This window comes from Crinia signifera, chromosome 2, assembly GCF_055691185.1.
Source record: "Crinia signifera chromosome 2, ASM5569118v1, whole genome shotgun sequence".
In the NCBI taxonomy this organism is placed as follows: domain Eukaryota; kingdom Metazoa; phylum Chordata; class Amphibia; order Anura; family Myobatrachidae; genus Crinia; species Crinia signifera.
In genome coordinates, this window is record NC_139218.1 from 70,248,493 (window position 1) to 70,270,388 (window position 21,896).

Sequence of the window (21,896 nt, forward strand, 5' to 3'; positions counted from 1 at the left end):
TGTGCGGTACTCGCCAGGGGTAGCATACCACCACAAGACAATTGCCAGTCTTCTGCTGGGGGAAATAGGCTGTCTCCAACGTGTTGTTTGCCTGGTAAGTGCCGGGGAAAGGAGTTCCAAAAGATAATTAAAGGTTCCATGCGACATCCTGAAATGTGCCAGCCATTGATTATCCTCAAATGCCTCCACCGTAGCCCAGAAAACCTGCCCATGTTGCTGATCTCTAGCCCACAGTGTACGAGCTGACGCACCAGTCACACATAGTATGGATGCGATGCTGGACATGATCATGGTTCTCCTCCGGCGTAAGTAATGCCGGCGATTGGCCTCCCTCTCCACCAAAAAATGATACCTCCTTCTCTGCATCTCACACTGTGCAACAATGAACAGCATGTGTAGCTTAATCCAAGCATCACAGCCTGCAAAACACACCAGATCCACAAGAACAGACAAACTCTCCATCCTCCACATGTTCTCAGCAGCCATAACAGCAATGTATTGTGGGAACTCCCCACAGGCCCTTTTGTAGTCAGCCCCCACCTTTGCATGATGTCATTCTTGTGAGCCAGCAAAGTGTCCCATTTTAATGATGACACACTGAAATGCTTGAAAAAGCCTGGCTTATGTGTGAAAGGGGTATACCCAGGTTTTTCCCGGGTCTGAGGTGTAGTGTGAAAGGGGGTCTGTTACTAAAATCCCGGGAGTGACCTTGGATGAAAATCCCGGGTAAACCTGGCCAAAATCCCGGGTAGTATGTCTAAAAGGGGTATAATAGAAGGTATATTTTAAAAAAAATTCTTCTCTTTATCTTCTTAGTGCGCCAACAAAGAGACAATCCTTTCTCTTCCCAGTTCTTTGCTGCTATTACTGGTGCCTGTCCTTGTGTTGTCCTCCTATATCCCTATAGATTGTAAGCTTGCAGCAGGGCCCTCTAACCCCCAAGTCTGTCTGTTGTTACCCAGTTTGTTTTATCACTGTCTACTATTGTAAAACGCAATGGAATCTGCTGCGCTATATAAGAAACTGTAAATAAATAAATAAGACCGATGCAGGAGGTAGGGATTTGAGTTCCTAGAAAACTGGGCAGACTTCTCATCAGGCACCATCTCTTTTTCTGCGATGGCTTGCACCTGATTGAGGAGGGGGCAGTGGTGCTCGGGGGTAGAATGGTGGGAAGCATGTAAGAGATTTAACTAGGCGGTTGTGGGGAGGGAATAGTAAGAAACCGTAGACCAATAAATGAGTGTAGAATAGAGGGCAAAGACTTCTTCATTGTGGAGGAAGCAAAGTGAAGGGAGGAAGAGGGGAGCAAGTTATACGGGAGTCACATAGACAAATTCATGTATTGTCCATGATACTGATTTATGGTTTTAGGAAACTTCTGCAACTGTAACAGGTAACACGACAAGGGTGAAGGAAAAACCTGATCTGAAATGCCTTTATCTGAATGCTAGGAGTTTAACTGGTAAAATGGGGGAAACAGAGACCCTAGTTTTGGAGGGAAATTTTGATCTAATAGAACCGAAACTTAGTGCGACAAATCACAGTGAGAGGCTAACATAGAAGATTATAGCCTGATTTGAAAAAATAGATTAGGTAGAAGGGGAGGGGGGGCGGGTATGTTTAGATGTTAAACTATCCTTAGAACCATACATAAGGGAAGACATATAAGAGAGCACAGTGGAGTCAGTACAATCATTATGTGTAGAAATCACAGGTAATATTAAAGGGGCTAAAAAACTTATAGTAGGAACATGTTATAAACCACCCAACATAAATATGGAGAAGGAAAAATACCTCACAAATATACAGAATTGGGAATCATGGGGCAGATGTATTAAGCCTTAACAAGAGATAAATGCAAGGGTGAGAAATAAACGTCCAGCCAATCAGCTCTTTTGGATATGGGTACCAATGGAGCTGACAGTGTCCCACAGGTTAAAGGTTTTTTTCCCTTATTTTATAATTTATTATTTTTTTTTATATATATTTTTTATTTTTACACTGTACCAGTAATTATTACTATAGATTTTTGCACAGTGCAAGTATATTGTTTTTGTGTTTCATATGGGAGATGATACAGTATGTTCACTAACAGGTCTATACTTAGGAGGGGATGCAGTTAAAATCCCGGCGGTCGGGATCCCGGCGTTCAGAATCCCGACGCCGGAATCCCGACCGCCGAAATCCCGACACATTCTCCCTCCGTGGGTGTCCACGACACCCCTGGAGGGAGAATAAATTAGTGTGCCGAGCGTAGCGAGGCACCGGGCCCGCTGCATGGCGAGCGCACCGGGCCCGCTGCGTGGCGAGCGCAGCGAGCCCGCAAGGGGGGGCGATCCACATCCCCCCCTTGTCGGCATTTCGGCTGTCGGGATTCCGGCGTCAGGATTCTGAACGCCGGGATCCCGACCGCCGGGATTCAGTACTGAATCCCTTAGGACACGCGGGCATGTACTGAGGCTCCAGGAAAAGAGAACTCTTCTCCATTAGACCAGTAAAATTCTGGGACTCATTGCCAGTAGGGGTGGTTACAGCCACTACTGTAAATGAATTGAAATCAAATCTGGGTAAATTTTGGCCACAAAGGGAATCATATAGATATGACTTACTCAAGTCAGTAGTTACAAGTCAAATAGGTTACACTCAATGGACTAATGTTTTTTTCAACCTTAATTACCATGTTACTATGTTACTATGTATTTCTGACATTCAAAATACCGACAAGCATTGGCAGACAGTCAAAATATTCAGTATGATTTCCCAACATTCAAAATACTGACAAGCATTGGCAGACAGTCAAAATACCAACATGTTCAAAATGCCAACATTCATTATGCTGACATTTGAAATTTTGTGTGTCAAAAAAGTTGTGATTTTTGTGTGTCTATGTCAACATCAACATGAACACTGTATAAGTCTACCGCATGCCCTCGCATGGTGAGCGCACACAGTGCCTCGCTGCTCTCAGCACTCTATTATAAACTAACTTAATGCCCACTTGGATAGTGAAGAAAGAACAAGTTGATTTCAAAGAAAAAATCATAAAATACTCACATCGACTTTTGGTTTTAAATACCGGCATTTTGACCATGTCGGCATAAAGAATGAAGGCATTTGGAACGTGTCAGTATTTTGTAACCTGACATTGGAGATACAATAACGTAGACTAAACTAAACTAGCTGGGTGAACCAGGAAATTGCAACCCAACACTTCCCTAGAACCAGGCTTTTAATACACAGGAACAGCCCCAGTACAGTATAGGCTATAGAAGGAAGCCAGAGGGACAGAGCATAAGTCCTGATAAACACTTAGGTCCTTATCCTGATTGAGTCGGACAGCTACGTGTTCGGTCGGAAGGCCCATGTATTGTGTTTGTGCAGAGGCGTTTCTGCGCATGTGAGAACACCTCACATGTCCGAATACGGCGTGAATTCCGTGCAGAAAACAATCATATGGAACCATCCAAGCAGGGGCTAGAGAGGGGTGTGAAGGACTGTTTGGGCTCATTACTATATGCGTACGCCCGGGGCTCATTACTCTATGCGTTTCATGGGCGTTCCCATGAAAACACTTGGCGTGCATATGGTAAACCGGCCGGGACACACGTGTGTGTGGGGGGGAGGCGGACAGCTGACATAGCCGGATGTCAGCTGCCCTCCCATATCCCTGCTTTCGCACAGATAACTGTCCGAGCCTGGAGCACTCGTGACTGCCTGACCGCTCGGTCCATCATTAGATGGTCGGCAACCATCGGAGGATGGGGAGGTTCCCACAGGCCAGCGAGTGGGTGTTCACATGAAACATCCACTAGCGGCCCGTTAGCTTGGCGTCCTACCACATTCGGATGGCGTGAGCGATCCGTACGATAGGCGGGGTTAAGAACACTCACTCATGAACAGCCTTCTTCTTCCTCTCTAAGCACAGGGGTTTGCAAGTGTTAAATACATACTGGAGAAAGTTTCACTGTACATGAGATGCATATTTTTGCAGTACAAATGAACTTTTGTCCAATTCTAAATCACACCCTACATTAAAAAACAATGTATTCATCATTGTGGCAAGGATTTCATTTGCAGATTATTATTTTTTTTAATGCAAGATCAGGAATTGAGATATCCTGCATAAAAATATTAACACAATTTACAAATGCTAAAAAAAAATCGTCTTTCTTTCATTGTTCTCCTTCCATGTGCTAACCAGTTTGCTGTCACTTCTTCTCCCTGACTGCCTCGCCCCTGCTGACCTCTCTCTCTTTTTCATCAAGCTGTTTTCTGCCCTTATTTTTCTTTCAATCAGTCTGCATCTGTGGCATTCATGTCCGTATGGCACACGCAGAGCATTTAATGAGCGTTTTGTAACAAGAACCTTTTCATGTGTCTCACTTAATGTTGTCTGACAGACAAATGAGGTCCATCGCAGGGCTGGCCTGCCACCTTGCAGCACTCTGTCTTCTGCCGCTTCACACGTGACTCTTAATATCATGGTTAAAGCAAATTTCTTCACACCAGATAGTAAGTTTTTCTTTATAACGTAAAATCACAATTCATACAGTACAGGACATTATAGAACCTTTAATAAGAACAGGAATATAATCTTACCAGGTCAGCGCAAGAGAGGCGTGACTTCATTCAAGGTGGGTGGTATGGGGGGCACTAAATTGCACAATCTAGTCCCCGTCCCCACTCCTGGCATTGTACAGCGGGGAAGAGCTACAATTATCAAATTCGGTGCAAACTGCTCTGTCGTCCTCCTGAACCGTCCACTTTTTTGACTAGGTGCAGGGGAGTGCCGGTGACCACTTCCGTGTGGGGCCGTGAGCATCACAAGATTTTCGGGAGCCCCCTGGCCATTCCAGAAGAGTAAGCAAGTATGAATATAAGCATGTGTCGTTGAACAATTTTTTGTCAAATGGGGGAGAGATAAAGTACAAACCAATCAGCTCCCAGTCATTGTTTTTTTTAAACTTGGTATGTAAAATGGCAGTTAGAAGCTGATCATTTATCTCTCTCTACAATTTGATAACTCTCCCCATAGTATATTAGAGGCAGGGCCGGTGCTATTGTGTCCGGCGCCCTCCTGCTAACCATAAATTTTGCGCCCTTTCACATTGCCATTGCAACAAGCTGCAGCCTGATTGTGGGAGCGTATGCAACATGTGATCCTATGGAGGATCTCGGTTGCATGTACATGGATGCATACACCACCTCAGTGCTGTGTCCGCAAAATGTTGCAGGCGCTAAAGGTGCCCATACAGGCTGCGAGAATCGCATACGTTATGGGCTAGATCGCATCGCATGGCATGCATGCGTGTGCGATGCGATCCGAAAGCAGTACAAAAAGTATGTGCAGCACATATTTTATGTACTGTGCGATGCGATGCCCGCAGGAGTGCACATCGCATTGCACGCTGCTACTGCAGCGTGTATGGCCACCTTTAGGCATATAACCCAGACCATTATTTAAAAAGTGTCTAAATTAATATAAAAAATATCTACAAGTATTAAAAAAATTGTTATAAACATGTATAATAAAAGACTCACTGTTCTTTTGCTGTTTAACTCTTGTGCAGTCCCTCCTCTTCTATCTGCATAGGCAGGACGCTGAGGACGCCTTTACACCCCTCTCGTGACTGAGGGGGAAAGGAGGGGAGAGAAGGAAGAGATGGAAGAAGAGGGGAGGAGATAGAGGGGGCGGAGTGTTGAGGACTGACAGTGGCACTGGCACAGCACACTGAGAAGAGGGAAGGAAGGGGAGGCGGCACTGCTGCTTGTTCGTCATTTGATTGACAGCTGACAGGCGCAGGGAGCAATGGGTAGGGGGCGGATCCAGACATGACATGTCATCCAGGCATTCACAACCAGCGCTACATGCCCGAGCGCAAGTCTCCGTGAGCGTGAGGAAGAGGGGGCAGGTCACAGGAGGAGGGCAGCGTGTGCGCGGTGCAGGGAGCTGCTCAGCCTCTCTATACTGCCGCGCGCTGTCAGACAGGTACTTCGGGCGGCAAGCAGGCTGTGTGCACTCGCGGTTTAGGGATCAACTGTTTATACTGCCGCCCGCCCACTGTCAGACAGGCGCTGTGGGCGGCATGCAGGAGGCAGTGACAGTGAGGGCTGAGGCAGCTTTAGCAAAGCAGGGAGGGAGACAGCGCCTTTTCAGCATGGCGCCTCCCTGCTTTGCAGGAGCTGCTGAGTGGGTAGCGCCGGCCCTGATTAGAGGTACTTACTTGAAACTGGTGCAAAATAAAAAAACGTAGTGTCGCACAACCAGGTTCTGCTTGAAAATGTTTTTTTTTAAAGAAAATTACAGAAAAATTATTGTTTTACTTTTAGTTCTATGTGTGACAGAACTTAATTTATTTACAGTAGTTTGAATAATAAAAATAATAAAATTAATTAATAACAGTATATTCAATTTGGGGATAGCACATGTGATATATATTTTTCTACATCTAGTTTAGTTACTTTTTTAATTTTAGTTTCGAAGCTATGACCACAAAATATAAAAATGACAGCACCTCCCCTTCCAAGAGGCGATCAGTATTAGTGCTTAGCATATCATGTACCGGTTATAAACATCATTCTATTCATCTTTGTGAAACATGTTAATGCCATACATCAGAGGATCACAAATGCAATCTTCAAGGCAACTCGGCAGTCCAGGTAAGTATATCCATGCTTGGCCAAAGGGGACTTAATTAGTACCTTAGATTGCTGAGATTTGGATATACTTGAAACTGTCCTATATGATTTCCTCGAAGCCTGAGTTACTTTGGGAACCTCTGACAAACATTCTTATTTTCTGTATCACAGATTTTGCCGAATTTGTTTTCTCTCTCACTTCACTACATAGAACATGCCACAAAGTATTTCATCTGAATAAGTGTTCAGGTTTATTTAAACACTTTTGTCAATCTTTATCACAGAAATGAACAGCATTGTAAGCATTTAGGGTAGATATGGTCATGGGCCCTTATTCTAGTTGACTCGGACGGATGCGTATTTTTCGGATGGCCACCGAGTGTTCTTAACCCCGCTTACCGTACGGATCGCTCACACCATCCGAATGCGGTAAGATGCCGAGCGAACAGACCACGAGTGGATGTTTCATGTGAACAACTCCCCCATCTGTGGGAACCTCTCTCATCCTCCGATGGTCGCCGACCATCGAATGATGGACCGAACGGTCAGACAGCTCTGAGTGCTCCAGACCACTCTGACATTTCTCCATGCGAAAGCAGGGATATGGGAGGGCAGCTGGCATCCGGCTATGTCAGCTGTCCGCCCCCCACACGTGCGTCACGGCCGGATTACCATACGTACGGCCAACATTTTCATGGGAACGCCCATGAAACGCGGGGCGTACGCATATGGTAATATGCTCAGATTGTTCCAACCGATCATTTTCTGTACAGAATTCACGGCGCGGCATTCGCACATGCCAGAAACGCCTCTGCACAAGCGCAAACACAATACATCGGCCGTCAGACTGAACACGCAGCCATCTGACTCAATCAGAATAAGCGCCATGGTACGTCAGTCTTGATCACCTCAGTCAGATCCCGGTGGCACTAGAAGGAGGGTAAGGCTGTTGGGATAGTACTTGTACAAAAAAGATTGCGTGCTGCGCTTGGTGAGCTGCTCTATATTGGGTGACTGATACTGAAAGGAAAAAAAAGAGCGCTTGAATATATGTGATAAGGGGTTAAGAACTTGTGCGTGCCGTTTTATATAAAACATATATAAAAAACATGTGAATAACCTATAAAGAAATGTTTACAGCCCTTTTACGGGTATTTTGGTGGTTGCTGTGGTGCCGTGACTTAGATGGAATTAGGACTGCCGGTGGTCCGATGCAGTGTGCTGGGAGGTATTTTGCTGCTACCTTTCCCTAACTTTACCTTCCCTTCAGCGTCTGTAGTTAGTTTGCGGTCCTCTCCAGCAGTGGGCTGTGTGCCGGAAGTTCGGGGCTCTCACTTCTGGTCAGCGTATACAGCGTGTGGCGTCTTCGGCGTGTTTCAGCATCTTCACTTGCAACCAACGCGTTTCGAAGCTACAGGGCTTCTTTGTTGGGATAGTGGAGGTGGTTAGGCTTCGGAGGGAACAATTAGGGTAAGTCTGCAGAAGGCACAATTAGGGATAGGAATAGTGTGAAAGTATTACCAGTGTTAATCAGGATTTTGACAGCTGGGATGCCTCTGTTGACATCCTAACCATTGGGGTTTTAACTGCCAGGGAACATCCCGATCCCATGAAGGAATATATTTAATAACATTTGCAATATACTTAGAGTACCTGCAAAAATTAAGGATACCAAGGATTTTTCATGGAGGGATCATAGCAGATATCTGCCTTTGTCTTTCCATTTCTGACCTCAAAGCAGCCTTCATGTGTTCCTTAACCCCTTCCTGACACAGCCAGTTTTTGCGTTCCTGACAGAGCCATTTTTTTCAAATCTGACATGTATCACTTAAGTGGGTATAACTTTTTTTTGCTTTTACTTATCCCAGTGATTTTGAGATTGTTTTCTCGTGACACATTGTACTTCAAATTAGTGGTAAATTTGGGTTGATACAGTCTGTGTTTTTTTGTGAAAAATACCAAAATGTCGTAAAAAAATTGAAAATTTAGCAATTTGCAAAATGTTAAATTTTCTGCTTGTGAGACAAATAATCATACCACTCAAAATAGTTAATAACTAACATAGACCATATGTCTACTTTATGTTTCCATCATTATTTCAACTTCCTTTTAATTTTTTTGGACACTAGGAGGCTTACAATATGAATAGCAAATTTTCAAATTTTCAAGAAAATTTCAAACACTGATTTTTTTAGGGACCAGTTCAGTTCTGATGTGACTTTGAGGGACTTGTATGTGAGACACCCCCATAAATGATGCCATTTCAAAAACTGCACCCCTCACAGTATTCAAAACAGCATTTTGGAAGTTTGTTAACCCTTTAGGTGTTTCACAGGAATTTAAAACAAAGTGTAGGTGAAATTTCAAAATTTCATTTTTTTTGCAGATTTGCAATTTTAATACATTTTTCTAAGGAACACAGTAGATTTTACTAGAGAAATGTGACTAAAAATTGATTCCCCCAATTCTTTTGTTTTCAAAAATATCCTATATGTGGCCCTAGTGTGCACGTTGACCAAACCACAGGCTTCATAATAGAAGGAGCACCTACTTGATTTTGGAGCCTCCTTTTTATGAGATTATTTTTTAGGCACCATGTAGGTTTCTAGGCACCATAAGATGCTAAAATTTAGGAACCCCCCCACAAGTGACCCCATTTTGCAAACTACACCCTTCAGGGAATTCATTTAGGGGTATATTGTACATTTCAAACCCACAGGGGTTTCACCAATTTTGATACAACTGGGCTGTGAAAATGAAAAAATTTTATTTTTCATTTTCACAGCTCAGTTGTATCAAAATTGGTGAAACCCCTGGGGGTTTGAAATGTACACTATACCCCCTGATGAATTCCCTGAAGGGTGTAGTTTGCAAAATGGGGTCACTTGTGGGGGGGTTCCACTGTATGGGTGCTTCAGGGGTCATTCAACCAGAATCTGTGCAGCAAAATCCAAATATCACTCCTTCCCTTCTGAGTCCTGCCATGCACCCAACTGGTATTTTTTGGTCACATGCGACGGACGCGCTATGCGTTCCAAATCGCCGCCATCTTGACTGTAATGGAACGCACAGTCGCGCCGGTGCGTTCCATTACAGTCAAGATGGCGGCGATTTGGAACGCATAGCGCGTCCGTCGCTCGGCTGTTTAGAACTGCAGCCGTGGTTATAGGCACTCTAAGAAACTTCCCCTAAGTCAGCGGGGCACTAGGGATCTGTTTTGAATAGCTGGGTGTATTTCTTTTCGCTGTAGGATCACACTAAACTCTAAAGGGATTAGCCCTCTATTAATGCCATACAGGAAGTGACGTTTTTGGTCTGGACCTATATATAGCTCCATCTAGGTATGGGCTGTCATTCTGCCATTGAATACACTAGAGGTTACTTCCTGATCACACAGCATTGTGTAAGTACTGTTTTGTTTTTTCCTGTTCTTTTTCTTTTTGGGCTAATAATGCTCCTGCTTGTAACCACTGTCCTATATAGGTTTTCCCACTATGTAACTTGACTGATTAGGTTTTTATGTTTGTATTTGAAGTTGACCTGGATGTAGATATCTGCCACTGAGTGGGTGTACTCAGTGAAACTGGGACAAAAACTTTGTTTATTTGTATGGGCCAGCTATAACAAGAGCGCTGTTAACTGGTAAAATGTAAGTCCTAATGTACCGTTTTTTTTTCTACAACCCACTCATATTCGGTGTCGGTGGTGGTACGTTGGATTGAAAGGGGAATGATAAATTCTAACCCCCAGCCCTTATAAATTTCTCCATTTAGATACATTCCTGCAAAAAAACTATTTTCTGTACCCATTAATTTTGAGATACTGCATAAAGGTACCCCCTTTTTTTTTTCCCTTTTTTTTCTTTTATTGTATTGGTATATGTATATAGTATTAATTGCTATCTGAGTAGACAGTATGTAAAATACTTCAATGATAATTACTCTGTATGCCTTGTAAAAAAAATCACATTTAAGAACATTGATGTTTTTTAATTAATAACGGTCTAGAAAAAAATATTGTTTTTTCTTTTTCTTGTTATGCTGGTAACCCGCTATATCATAGTGAGGCTTTTGATTATAATTATTCATATTCATTGATTTATTGATAATACCGATGTTTGTTTTAATAATTATTGGATCTTCTCTCTCTCTTGTCCTCTCCAACCTCTTTTTACTTTTTGTCATTTTGAGAAATGTGATACATATTTTCCTTGACGTATTTTATTACCATTTACAGTGCAATTGTACCTTTGTCAACCAAGTCATCAAGTGCCCCTGAGGAAGTCACGCAGGTGACGAAACGCGTTGGGCCAGTTGTTATATTGGAAAAATTGTACATTACGTTAATAGTTATCTTCAAAATGACTATATGTATTTGTGTATTTTATATGAGCCGAATTGTTAAGGCTTTTATTGAATAAATATTTTAAATAAAAGTGAGGAATAAGTTGTGTACCTTCACCTATAAGCGCACTCTGTTCCCTTTTCTTTATCTCTATCTGTCTTAAGTCCCGGCTAACAGGGGACTTTCAGAGTTGCTGCTAGCCATCTTTAAGGCGCGGACGGTTAGGTATTCCCCATTTTTTTTGTACACATATATATATGTATATATATATATATATATATATGTGTATATATATATATATATATATATATATATATATATATATACACATATATATATATATATATATTTCATCCCATTTCACTTATTATTCATATTTATGCTGCTGTGCTGCAGCTGGCGGGGGGGTGGGAGGGGGGCTGGTGCTGCGGCTGCTGGCTGGGTGGGAGGCTGCCGGGTGGGAGGGAGGCTGCCGGGTAGGTGGGAGGGAGGCTGCCGGGTGGGCTGGTGATCGGTGCTGTACTTAACAGCACCGATCACCACCGATCTCTGTGTTACCGAGCGGCTTAGCCGCCGGTAACACAGAAAACGCTGCACTTTTGAACAGCCAATCGCAGCGATCGCCGACCGGGGGGGCACCCCTGCCCCCCCTGGGCGGCGAGGGGGGATGTCTGCTGTCAGGGACAGCAGACATCTCCAAACTGTCACCGCGTCTATAGACGCGGTGACAGTTAGAAGTCATGACGTACATTTACGCCATGTGTCGGGAAGTACTTCCCGACCATGACGTAAATGTACGTCAAATGTCGGGAAGGGGTTAAGGGACTGCTTTGCTGTTGGATTTACCAAGCTTCAGGATATGATCAGGGGCAAATCCAGGATTTGCAGAAGGGGGTTTCAAGAGATGGGTGTAAGCTATGCATGGGGGTGGAGACTGAGGTGACCTTGTATATGGCAGAGTTGTAGATCACAGCCATTGTATGGAGGGATCTACTGCACATGTACAACCAGCCTCTTTAAAAGGGGCCGGACCAAATATTGGAAAGAGAGGGCTTACATTGCGTGCCACAGCAGTAAACTATTACATAATTGGTCCCTCAGGGAATTTCTGGGTACTCAGATGCCCCCTGCGTGTGCCACTGATAAAGATATTGTTAGGTGCCCATACACGTTACAATTATTGTATACAATATTGTATACAATATCGCATCTCATAGCATATCGGTTTTGTGATGAGATCAGATGAGGGGGGTTATTCTAGTTCATTCTTTCTGACAAAATCCTTCTTAGATGGACAAAACCATGTGCACTGCGGGTGGGGCAGATGTAACTTGTGCAGAGAGAATTAGATTTGGGTGGGGTTTTTCTTCAAAGTGAGATCTATATTGCAGTGTAAAATCATGCAGTCAGTATTTTCCCTGCACAGAAACAAAAAAACTCACCCAAATCTAATTCTCTCTGCACATGTTACATCTGCCCCCCTGCAGTGCACATGGTTTTGTCCATCTAAGAAGGATTTTGTCAGAAAGAATGAACTAGAATAAACCCCGAGATGTGCAGCACATACTTTTTGTACTAGATCTCATCTCATCTGATCTCATCGCAGAACCGATATGAAAATATTGTATACAATAATTGTAACGTGTATGGGCACCTTTAGTCTATAATAGCCTATGGGCTACTCTATAGAAGTTGTGGCTATGAAATAGTGAGACTGATGCTATAATTTATATTTAATTATATTAAGTTTGGATGCTTTTTCATCTTAAGCGCTAACCTGATTCCTTTGTGCGCCTGCGACTATTCACAGGAATGCGCATAAGCACATAGGGGCAAATTTATTAAGCCTTAAAAAGAGACAGACGCGAGGGTGATAAAGAGTGATAAATGTCCAGCGAATCAGCTACTAACTGTCACGTTACAGGCTGTTCTTGTAAAAGGGCAGTTATTATGTTTGGCTGGGTGTTTATCACTCTTTATTACCTTCGCATTTATCTCATCTCTATTTTATATACTGCGCAGGCAAGACTATGGGGGGTATTCAATCTCCCGCCGCTATTCCCGATGGGGGAAATAGTGGTGGGGCCCTATTCAATGCTGTCTTTCCTGACAGCATTGAACAGGGATCTCAGCAGAACGGACCCAACTTTAGAAGCAGTTGGGCCTGTTCTGCCGAGAACGGATGTGGATTGTCGAGCATCCCGGCTGGAGCTCGACGATCCACGGCCGTATATCGCAGCCACGCCCCCTTTTCGATGTTTGGCAGGCGGGACAATGAGTCCGAGCAGCCGACCCTTTGTCCCATTGGCCAAAAACGGGACAGGGTCACAGCGGTCATTCAGCCTGACAGTCGTGACCCGGGGTTGAATATCCCCCTTAAAAGTACAGATATGTACTGTATATAAAGTCAAAATAGAATGGGTACACTGTTCTGTGAGATTTGAACCCGATCAAATCGGGATTGAATAGAAAATTAATTGCACCATGTGTGAGGTTTAAGAATTAATACATCTGCCCCATAGATCCTAATCTTAGCAAGGTGAGTATAATCTCTGATCTGATGCATGCACACATGGCAAGTGATTATATGTAAGAGTGTTGTCACTTCTGTACATTTTAACTCTACACCCCTTCTATATACAGTACTCCCCTTCTTTATACATCCATTGCTGCATTCTATTTTCTATTGCTCAAAACCGTCCTGTCATAGGTGCCGATTTATGTTTTTGCTGGTGGGTGCTCAAGCCAAAAATATAGAGGACTGGCTTCATGGGGAAGGGGTGTGACCACAAAATAATACCAATTTATATTACGGAGCACAGTTGTCTCCAATATTCAAATTACGGCAACAGAGTTCCACATACATAAATGCCCCCACAGTGCAGGTACATAAAAGCCCCCACAGTGCAGGTACATAAATGCCCCCACAGTGCAGGTACATAAATGCCCCCACAGTGCAGGTACATAAATGCCCCCACAGTGCTGGTACTCCGCCGACAGAATACACTCTTCCCGGCATACTGTTTCCCAGGTGGCGGGTCCGGTAATGTGGGTGCTGCAGCCGCAAATCAGCAAGTTAATATGGCGGCCCAGCAGCGGGACTCGGGCCCGTGGGTGCTCATCAGTTTCCGTGGGTGCTTGGGCCCTTGAACACCCACAGAATCGGCATCTATGGGTCCTGTAGCTTTTCGTGTCAGCTGTCTCAATAGCTCCATCTATGCGCAGACTGGCTATAGACCTTACTGACACATGTGAGGCCACCTGCCAGCCAGGGATTTTCTATATTTTTAAGATGTGGCCCTGCCAGACTAGTGCCTAGATTAAGTACTTTGGGGGAAAAGGTTTTCAGAGTGTATATATCCACTTAAGTTCTTCTCTGTTGAAGAATATGTAATCCCCCGCCCCTCTAATTCTTTGGAGGGGCGGGGGTATTTTACATGTTGTGCCAAATTGAGAAAAATAGCTAAAATGTATGTGGACACATGTTGTAGGTTAGGCACAGATGATTTGACATTCTCTCCCAAATTCTGGGCTAAATGAATTGGAATCTGGTTAAAGTGAATCAGCATTCATGTCCACACAGTCACATGTGTGCAAGCATCTGAGTAAATTCACCTGTTCATTTACATATAGGAATTTATTTAATTTTGGAATAAGGCTGTAACATAACAAAATGTGGAAAAATTGAAGCACTGTGAATACTTTCCAGATGCACTGTGTGTGTGTGTGTGTGCAGGGCCAGCGCCACCACTAGGCAGGTCTAGGCATTTGTCTAGGCGCCGGCCACTGGAGGGCGGCAGTTCGCCCCTCGTGCAAAGGGGGTACCTGCTGCGCCATCTGGGGAGTGGGCAGGGGGGTCCATGCCGGCTTCTGACAGGAGCCTGCAGTGGTGTCCTTGCCGCGTGGGTACCTGTGGTGCTGTGTATAAAGCTGGCGGCAATGGGGGGTCCCTGCAGTGAATAAGAAATAACTAGCGCTATCCACCGGGCTATGCGGCGTCGCGGGAAGCGCTGCCGGGTTTGAAAACACTGGCCGCACACTGATTGGCTGAGATTTAGCCAATCAGCGTGTGGCCAGTGTTTTCAAAACTTCCTGCGCCGCCGCATAGCGCTAGTTATTTCTTATTCACTGCAGGGACCCGCCGAGTTGTTACCTCAAGTGTCTTTAAAATTGTGATGGGTTTACAAAGTAATTGCGCTGAATGTTTTTGCATGAAGGAGCAGGAGGCCGTAAGCCAGATAGCCGCTGGTAGCTTGCGCAATACAGTTTTCTATATGCTGAGTCAGACGCAGCTTACCGGCCACCATTACACTGTGCCACTGGACAGCAGATGAGCGGCACATTTGAGGTCTGGGCCACAATGAAGTAGGGTATAGGGAGACCAAGAGACACAGCAGAATGGGGGGGGGGGGTACATGGGAAGGGTCTGAGAGACACAGGATAGTACTGGAGAGCCAAAGGTGAAGATGGAGCGATATGACAAGTAGTGATGCTGGAGAAAGATGGGGATAAGCATATGGCCAACTATTCTATACCTGTCTCAGGGGGATAAGGGCCCAAAATATATGAGTGTACCTGTCCCCACGATATCTGCTATTCATAGAGCCATGTGTCTAGTAACAATGCTCTATGGTGTATTAAGCTTTGGCACTAATATGTTGATTTTTAGACTATTGCAATTCAGTTATACATAGTTACATAGTTTCATAGTAGGTAAGGCTGAAAAAAGACTTGCGTCCATCTAGTTCAACCTGGTATAGATATCCATTGCTGATTTGGTAGGTTCTGATATTTTACAGACAAATTATATTTCTTATTTGTACCCATGTATGTTTTTCTCCAGTAAATGTTTGTCCAACTTTGCCTTGAATGCATTTAATGAGCCAGCCGTTACCACCTCTCTGGGAAGAGAGTTCCACAGTTTGACTGTTCTGACCGTAAAGAAATTCTTTCTACTAGCTGAATGAAATATTTTTTCTTCTAATCTATACTCATGCCCTCGTGTCCTAGATTCCTTTCTAGTAGAAAAGAGGGTGTGTGACCGTTCCTTATATTGGCCCTTGATATACTTGTACATGTTGAGCATGTCCCCCCTTAAACGTCTCTTTTCTAATGTAAATAGTCCCAAATTGCTTAATCTCTCCCCGTAGCTTAAATTCTCCATTCCCCTAATAAGCTTTGTTGCTCGCCTTTGGACTTTTTCTAATTCTATGATGTCCTTTTTATAGTGTGGGGCCCAGAACTGCACTCCGTACTCGAGGTGAGGTCTCACCAATGCTTTATACAGTGGCATAATTACCCTTGAGTCCCTAGTTTCCATTCCCCTCTTAATACATGCCAGAATTTTGTTGGCCTTTTTTGTAGCTACATTACAATGGGCACTACATCCCAGTTTGCTGTCTATTTGAACTCCTAGATCCTTTTCAAGTATGGAATTACCCAGTTCCTCTCCGCTAAGGTTGTAACTTGCACACTGGTTGTGTCTCCCAAGGTGCATAACCTTACATTTATCTGTACATTGAACCTCATCTTCCATTTTTTTGCCCACTCATCTAGAATTGCAAGATCATTTTGAAGCATGGTGACATCTTCTGATGATTTGATGACTTTGCTAAGTTTTGTATCGTCCGCAAAGATGGATACATTGCTGAGTAACCCTATCCCAATATCGTTCATAAAAAAATGTTAAACAAAATGGGCCCCAAAACCGAACCCTGGGGCACTCCACTTAGTACCGGTATCATATCTGATAAGGCACCATTCACAACCACTCTTTATTCTCTATTACATAGCCAATTCCCTACCCATCTGCAGATATTTTCACCCAATCCTAGTTTCTCCATTTTATTAATCAATCTCTTGTGTGGAACAGTATCAAATGCTTTAGCGAAATCTAGGAAAATCACATCTACAGCATTTCCATTATCGAGGTTTTTGCTAACCTCTTCATAGAACCCTAGTAGATTAGTTTGGCATGAATGATTTTTCACGAACCCATGTTGGTTAGCACTGAGTAGACGGTGATGATCTAAATATTCCTGGATACCATCCCTTAATAATCCTTCAAATAGTTTACCCACAATTGATGTTAAACTAACGGGTCTGTAATTAGCGGTATCTTCCTTTTTTCCTTTTTTGAATATTGGCACTACCTCTGCTATTCTCCAATCTTTTGGTACTATACCTGACGTTAGTGACTTGCTAAAGATATAATGTAGGGTAGTAGCTAGTTCATGCCTTAATTCCATTAATACCCTCGGATGAATCCCATCTGGCCCTGGTGATTTATTTGTTTTGAGTTTGCTTAGCCTCAGTATTATTTCCTTCGGCGTGAAATCCACAATGAGATCTGGCTTATTTGTCCCATTTGTGGTAAATGTTCGTTCCACAGTCTGCTCTCCCTTAGTAAATACTGATGAGAAGAACTCATTTAACAGTTTTGCTTTTCCCTTGCCCTCAGTAACACTTTTTCCACTAGTATCAGTTAGTGGGCCTATGTTTTCCTTAATTAAACGTTTACTATTTATGTATTTAAAAAACTTCTTTGGGTTGGTTTTGCTTTCAGTGGCTATGCACTCTTCATATAATATTTTAGTTGCTTTGATTACCCCTTATTAATGTAAACAAATGGCTTTGTAAACTCCATTTGCAGCTAGAAACAAATAAATGAAGACAGGGATTGTATTTTGTGTATGATGAGTTCTCCGCTCTGCAATCTATGGGCCTAATTCAACAGTGGTCGGAGTGGGGCAAATTTGGCCCCCTTCTGATGGTGGGGGATCTGCGCATGTGCGTATTTGCACATGTTTAGACCCCGGGAGCTAAAGGCTTCGGCAGTGGGGCCAGGGCGGACATCAGACCAGAGCGGTTTATGGCCATCCCCATGAAAACGCTGGGATGCAGGTGGACCGATGATGGGCAAGCTGTCATCAGATGATGTCAGCGTCCGCTCCCTCATCGGCGAACACAGTCAGAAATAAGAGTCAGTTCAGACTGACTTTTATTTCTGAAGTGCAGAGAAATCATTCGATTGTCGGCGATCATCAAATGATTTGTCTCCCCTTCGGACATATGCGAAGGGATGTGTTTGAGTACATCCCTTAGCATGGTACTGAGGGAATTCGGCAGAACAAGGGGGAGGAGGGGTTGGGCGTTCGGCCGATCACTAAGCAGCAAACAACCGCTGCTTAGAGAGTGATACTGAATAACCCCCTATATACACTATATTTACTTTCTCTCAGTACACAAATCACAGGACATTGCCGAGAATAGGCAGATTCTGCTGGGAATTTTTTTTTTTTTTTTTCTTTGCTATTAAATTGTTATCTGCAAAATAAGCCTGTTCCATAATTGTCCAACCTGTGGTGAAAGTACTGTAGAAATATCCTGATGAAGAGCAATTATGAAAATATCTGCTGAAGAGCAACTCCAAATGCCCTTAAATAAATAACCGTCCATTAAAGCCTTTTACGGACTCATACATTTGCTAGATCATTTTGTCATTTTTGGACCTTTTGACAAACCAAAATCAACCATATTCAAAATCCTTTTACAACAGTGCCACTTATATTCCCATAATGCCCCTCTTCAGTTGTTTTCTCCTACAGTATTTAAGCAAACTAGAGTCAGCTCTCATAGATGAAATGTACTTTACAAACATATTTCTGTCTTGTTTGTCTGCAGTTCTAAATTGTTACCTTCAAAATAAAACTCATTGATAATTGTCCCCAGTGTGGCAGATGATGAAAATGTTCAAATTCTCTAAAACAAATAGCCCTGTTCTAATGTCTTTCACAAATACATATATTTGCTGTACAACACGCCAATATGGGGAGTTTGGCAAGACACAACTTTCAAATATGTAGGCTACATTCGGCAATAAAGCGTTGCGCTTGAAGTGCTCAACGCACTGCTACAGTCTGTCAGTTCAATAAAATAACAGCTTTCCTACAATGACTAGGACTTAGTAAATGTATTTTACTTTAGTGTTTCAGATGCTGAGTGTGTCTTATAGATAATATTCAGCCAGGTCCATTAGCAATCATAGAAAAATCTCTTTTATTCTCTAAACTTTAAAACAGAGCTAAAAAAAAAAGAGGCTGCAGCTGCCTCTCTCCTCAGCTCAGCACACAGCATTGGACAGTGCGTGCTGGCTAGGGAGAGAGGCTGTGGCCATCTTCACAACATTATGGGCCCCCAGGAAATGCAGTCCAGTCGTGCCCCTCCATACACAACCTCACCTTTCTTGGCGCTCCTTACTGATAACATCGGGCATGAAGATGTCATACCCAACATTCAGAGCCACCACTGGAGGAGAACGTTATGTGAAAGAGGAATGCCAGCCGTACACAGATACTCAGCAGGTTATGGGCCCATGCACACCAGGCACACAGACCAGAAGTACCTAAGATGCCTAGAAGTACACATATACCTCTAGGCAGTCAGGATACTGGCACTCACTATAGTGACTCCGGAATACAAACTACTGCTGGGAGACTTGTGCTGGAATGCCATTGCTGGAATTCTGACTGCTGGAATGCAAAACAAGTAACTGGGGTGGGTTAGAAAATTGATAGGATGGGGGATTAGGTTTAGGCACTACTTAGGGTTAAGCTGTAAGGAGGGGGTGGTTAAACTTAGACTATTGGGAGGTAGAGTTAGTTTAAGGCCCTTAGAAGAGACAGTAAGGGCTAGGCTGCAGAGTTAGGTTTAGGTGGCAGGGTGCAGAAGTTAGGTATAGGCACTAGCAGGGAGGGTTAGGGTCAGGCAGTGAGGTAGGGAGGGTTAGAGTTACCCTGCAGGGAGAGAGGATAAGGGTTAGTATACCTACCTGACCCTTTTCAGAATTCCCTCTGGGATTCCAGAATCAGCATACTGATCACTGGTATCCTGATGGCCAGTCATAAATATGCATACCCTCCAACAGTACCGAATTTGCCGGTACAGTGCCGGTTTTTAACGGTCTGTACCGCAAATTAAACCTGTACCGAATGTCCCGTTTTTTTTTTTTGTTATAACTTTTTATTTTATTTTATCATATTCCAGAACATAATTCCAAACATATATATCAAATATACATATCCCTTATACATATTCGCAAACAAAGCATTTTCCAACATTTCGAGATGTGAATTAATTTCTCTTAATACTCATCCTTCAACCAAATTTTCTCTTATCAATTCCTCTCCTCAAGAGGTTTCCTTCTCTTAGCAGATTTCCCTCTATTTCAATACATATTATTCTATCTTTTTATATACGGAGAATCTTGCTACTTTTTATGTCCTTTCTATATACTTATATATCATGCCCTTATGTGCGATCATTCTACTTTTAAACTATATTTCAGTGTATGTGTTGTTCTATTGAGCCTAACCCTTGTGATTTGACTAGTGTAGTGTTACTCTGTGTCCTTAAATAATTATTTCCTCAGGTTTTTTTTTTAAGAATTGACGGTACTCTTTACCTAGAAGGGCGCCAGCGATTGAAATCGCGGTCGTCGGGGGTAAAAATCGCGGTCATCGCGGGTAAATCGGGATGGCTGCGATGCCCGCGATGACCACGATTTTTCCATAGGGAACAATGTTAAAAAGGCTGATTGACCGCAATTTTACTGTTAAATGGCTCAATGGACCCGATTTGGCCATAGGAATCAATGTTAAATGGGCCACAGAGCCCATTAACCCTTAAATGTCCCCCCCAATTTTTAACGCCACCCCACGATCCACGCCAACCCGAAGCGTGGCGAGCGCAGCGAGCCCGCGAGGGGCGGCGGTACGCGTCCTCCGACCTTTTCATGCCCTACTATCCACTAGGGCGTGGAGTGAGAATATAATAGTGTGGCGAGCGCAGCGAGCCACCGAGCCCGAAGCGTGGCAAGCGCAGCGAGCCCCGCGAGGGGACGCGGATACCTTCACAGGTAGACGCGTCCCCTCGCGGGCTTCACAGGTGTCGGCGTCGCCACGGACACCTGTGAAGCCCGCGAGGGGACGCGTATAACTGTGAAGGTATCCGCGTCCCCTCGCGGGGCTCGCTGCGCTCGCCACGCTTCGGGCTCGGTGGCTCGCTGCGCTCGCCACACTATTATATTCTCACTCCACGCCCTAGTGGATAGTAGGGCATGAAAAGGTCGGAGGACGCGTACCGCCGCCCCTCGCGGGCTCGCTGCGCTCGCCACGCTTCGGGTTGACGTGGAACGTGGGGTGGCGTTAAAAATTGGGGGGGACATTTAAGGGTTAATGGGCTCTGTGGCCCATTTAACATTGATTCCTATGGCCAAATCGGGTCCATTGAGGCATTTAACAGTAAAATCGGGTCCATCGCGCCTTTTAACATTGATTCCTATGGGAAATCGGGAGCATCGCGTCGCGGGCATCGCGGGTACATTTATGGCCGGCCGCGACGCGACCGACACGATTTCCATGTTTAACATGGGTTTCAATGGGAAATCGCGGTCATCGCGTCGGTCGTGTCGCGGGCACACATAAATGTACCCGCGATGCCCGCGACGGGCGCCCTTCTAGGTAAAGAGTACCGAATTGACAGCCGGGCAGTGAGCTGTTTGTGCGCTGCCCGGTTGGATCTAGTTTTTGCCATATAGTATACTCAAAGCAGCGGCAGCAGCCTGGTCCGTGGTCCGTCACTGTAATCAATTCTCCTTATTCGGGACAGCCGCGAGCCAATAGGAGCCCGTGGTCCAGCAGCCGCTCATGATTGGCTGCCGGACCAATAGGAGCTCACGGCCGTCCAGCCTAGGGAGAATTGAGAACTGACAAGCCGTGCTGGCTGTAGAGAAGGGCTGGAAAGGGCTGTCAGGGGGTCTGTGCATCAATGCCGGTTCCACCGATGAATTGCCAGACACATGCTGCCCCTTGCTCTCATGCTCCTGGTTTCAGCCAATCGCCTCCTGTATT